General features: G+C 47.8%; 1 non-coding gene across 1 annotated transcript; it reads right to left on the bottom strand.

Annotated features, from left to right (window-relative positions):
- Positions 1-3,276: 3,276 nt before the first annotated feature.
- On the bottom strand, positions 3,277-3,385 carry LOC122918917. The gene has a single exon (XR_006386704.1). It is a non-coding gene; the product is annotated as a U6 spliceosomal RNA (small nuclear RNA).
- Positions 3,386-3,808: the final 423 nt, after the last annotated feature.

A 3,808-nucleotide genomic window follows, 5' to 3' on the forward strand; every position in this document is an offset into this window, starting at 1 on the left:
TTAAAGGAATATTTATTTATTTATTTGTGAGCGAGAGAGAGAGTGCGCATGCCCACGTGTGGGCAGCATGTAAGCAGACTCCCTGCTGAGCGAGGAGCCCCATGCAGAGCTCAGTCCCATGACTCTGAGATCCTGACTTAAGCTGAAACCAAGAGTCCAACTTTTAACCTACTGAGCCACCCAGCCCCCCTTGTGCTAAACACTTCTAATTACCATTTTATTTGTTCTTTATAACCCTGCGAGGAGGTCCTATCCTCAACCGCCTCACACAGATTGAGGGAGCTTAGGTTAAAAAAAAAAAAAGTTTAAATATTTGGACAAGGGTCTATTGCATTAGTGAGGGAGAAGCTGGGGTCTGGACCCAGAGAGTCTGACTCTGGAGTGGGGTGAGGATTAGGACAGTGCTGCCCTGGGAGATGCTGTGTGGTCAGAGAAGAGCTCCTGAGGAAGTGGGTTTTACCTGGAAACACAAAACAGAAATACCAAATTCCACTCTTTTCTCCAGATCACCCACCAGACTCCAGCGTCCCCCCTTTCAGGATTCCCACCCTATTTTTTGCCGCTGGCATGGTTCTTCAAGAACCGACATCTGCCATTCCTACGTGCCTTACTTTGCAGCCCTTCTATCCTGCGTGTTTCCCCATCAACCCTTCTCAGGCTCCCTCGGGCACTCAAGCTTCTTACCCAAGACCCTGCTCTGCCTCATTTTCTCAGGAGCATCTCGGAAATTCCGCGCCTCTCCTCACCCCTGAAATTTTCAAGTTTAGCCCAGAACTCTGGTTTTCCCGGCACCAAATATTAATCACAGTTCAGGCCCAAACTTCCATGCTCAGGTTTCCCCAGGTTCCTGGGAGGGTGGGGCAGGGACATGATTGAGGAGGAATCTGGGACTTTTCAGCTCCTGGCCACCCCAGAAAGACAGGGCAGGAGCCAGGCCTGAGGAAACGTGACGAACCAGGGACCTCTACCAAATAAGGGGCAGACCAAGCCTTCTCCCCGTGTGTAATTGGCTTTCATTTCAGAGGGTCTGTGCTCCCTCCTCCCCCAACGGCCCTGGGTTCAAAGGGCAAAGGGAAGGTGAATGCTGATCCCAGGGAGCAGATCCCAGAGCTGTCTGTCACTCCGCACATCTGCCTCTCCTTAGCTCTGCCCCGCCTGGGGAGGCTGGGGAACACCTGGCAGGTGGCAAGCTTGCATCCACCTGCCGCAGTGGAAGCCAACAGGAGACACACCCAGACTGTTAGCCTCACACACTTCCTCTTCCAGAGGATTCCTCTTTCGGGAATTCTAACCTCAGGGAACTCCCAGATCCTGAGGAGGAGGAGGAGCATGTGGGAGGTCACTCGAGGGCTCCTTCTAGGGAAAAGCCTAATGAGGGTGCAGAAAGGACTTTCAACAAGGTCAGCTCTTCCTCCGAAAGCTGCAGAAGTCATCAGAGCCGTGGCAGCAAATGCTTACACCGTGCTTACTGTGTGTGACGCCCAGCTCAAGGGTGCTTCATAGACTCAACCTCATTTGGGTCTTGCCGCTCATCTGGTGATTTGGAGAGCACTTTAATTTACAAAATCTGTTTTATCATCGCATCGTTCATGGATTCCACACATGGGGCATCTACTGTATCCCACCTAGAACACAAGTTTCTTCTCTTCAAGCATGAAGGGTCTAGTGGGAAAGACAGAAATGAAAAGAACCGTCCATTAGAGAGGGATAAGCGCTTTCAGAAAGGGAAACCCGTGCTGTGGGAATATCGTGGAGAGTTACTTAATGCGAACTGAAGTGTGTTGGGGTATGGGTTATCAGAGGAGGCTTCCAGGTGGTGGTGACCCCTTGACTTCAAGGGTCTTCAAGGACGCGTAGGAGTTAGTCAGGGGCAGGGAAGGGAAGCCATGCTAAAGAGAGGCACGGAGGTGCCTATGAATGGAAAGTCTGGGAAACACATGTTGGCGGATGTGGGCACTTTGGAAGTGAGGGGTTGGGGGGGCAGGAAGGCATGAGGCAAGATCACGAGATCCTCAGAGCTTGCACTGCATGAGCTGTGTCAGAGGAGCCTCGCGGTGCCAGTCCCCAGCTGTCCTTTGAGCCACCCCAGCTGAGAACACGTGGAGTAACCACTGCCCAGATAACCACTAATCTACTTTCCGACAGTATGAATCAGTTCGGGTTTCCTAGTATATAAAGAGCATCGTGTAATATACAGTCTTTTTTGGTCTGGCTTCTTTAACTCAATATAATTCATCCATGAGATTCATTCATCATGTTACACGTATGAAAAGTTCATTTCTTGGGAAGCCTGAGTGACTCAGTCAGATAAGCTGATCTGCCTTCAGCTCAGATCATGATCCTGGAGTCCTGGGATCAAGCCCCACGTCAGGATCCCAGCTCAGTGGAGAGCCTGCTTCTCCCTCTGCCTGCTGCTCCTTGTGCTTTCTCTCTCTCTCTCTCTCTCGTGCTTCCTCTCTCTCGCTCGCTCTATCTCAAATAAATAAATAAAATCTTTAAAAAAAAAAAGAAAAAGAAAAAGAGAAGTTCATTTCTTGTTACTGTTGAGCAGTATCCATTATAGGGATACACCACAATTTCTTTATTTCCTTACCTTCTAATGGACATTGGGCTGTTTCCGGTTTCAAACTATTGCAAATAAAGCTGCTATGAACATTCATGTAAAGTTTTTGTATGAACATATACTTTCTTTTCTCTTGAGTAAATGCCATAGAGTGAAATGGCTGTTCATGTTGTAGAACTCATGAAGTGCATTTGGTGAAGTTGCTGTTCAAATCTTATGCTGTTTTTAATTGAATTGTTTCTGTGGTTTTTTTTTTTAAAAGATTTTATTTATTTGTTAGAGAGAGAGAGAGTAAGCACAGGCCGACAGAGTGGCAGGCTAGAGGCAGAGGGAGAAGCAGGCTCCCTGCTGAGCAAGGAGCCCGATGTGGGACTCGATCCCAGGATGCTGGGATCATGACCTGAGCCGAAGGCAGCCGCTTAACCAACTGAGCCACCTAGGCGTCCCTGTTTTTTTTTTTTTTTTTTTAAAGATGTTATTTATTTATTTATTTGTCAGAGAGAGAGAGAGAGAGAGCGCACAGGCAGACAGAGAGGCAGAGGGAGAAGCAGGCTCCCGGCGGAGCAAGGAGCCCGATGCGGGGCTCAATCCCAGGACGCTGGGATCATGACGTGAGCCGAAGGCAGCCGCTTAACCAACTGAGCCACCCCGGCGCCCCCCCTTTTTTTTTAAATACAAATCCTTTATTGTCCTCCTGTAAGGTAATGGCATAAGACAATACGGGATGCTTCATGGATTTGCCTGTCATCCTTGCACAAGGGCCACGCTAATCTTCTCTGCATTGTTCCAATTTTAGGGTAGATGCTGCTGAAGTGAGTGCAAATTGTTCCTTAATATAAAGTTTAATATAGGGGCGCCTGGGTGGCTCAGTGGGTTAAGCCGCTGCCTTCGGCTCAGGTCATGATCTCAGGGTCCTGGGATCGAGTCCCACATCGGGCTCTCTGCTCAGCAGGGAGCCTGCTTCCTCCTCTCTCTCTGCCTGCCTCTCTGCCTACTTGTGATCTCTCTCTGTCAAATAAATAAATAAAATCTTTAAAAAAAAAAAAGTTTAATATAAAGTTTATATTTTCTGGATGCAAGTCTTTTATTAGAGATATGCTTTGCAAATATCTTCTTCCATTCTGTGGCTAGGCTTTATATTCTCTTATTAACAGTGGCTTCTGAAAAGCAGATGTTTTTAATTTTGGCAAAGTCCTGTTTATCAACTTGTTCTTTTATAGATTGCTCTTGTCATCATAGCTATGG

Source organism: Neovison vison, chromosome 10 (assembly GCF_020171115.1).
Source record: "Neovison vison isolate M4711 chromosome 10, ASM_NN_V1, whole genome shotgun sequence".
Classification (NCBI taxonomy): Eukaryota; Metazoa; Chordata; class Mammalia; order Carnivora; family Mustelidae; genus Neogale; species Neogale vison.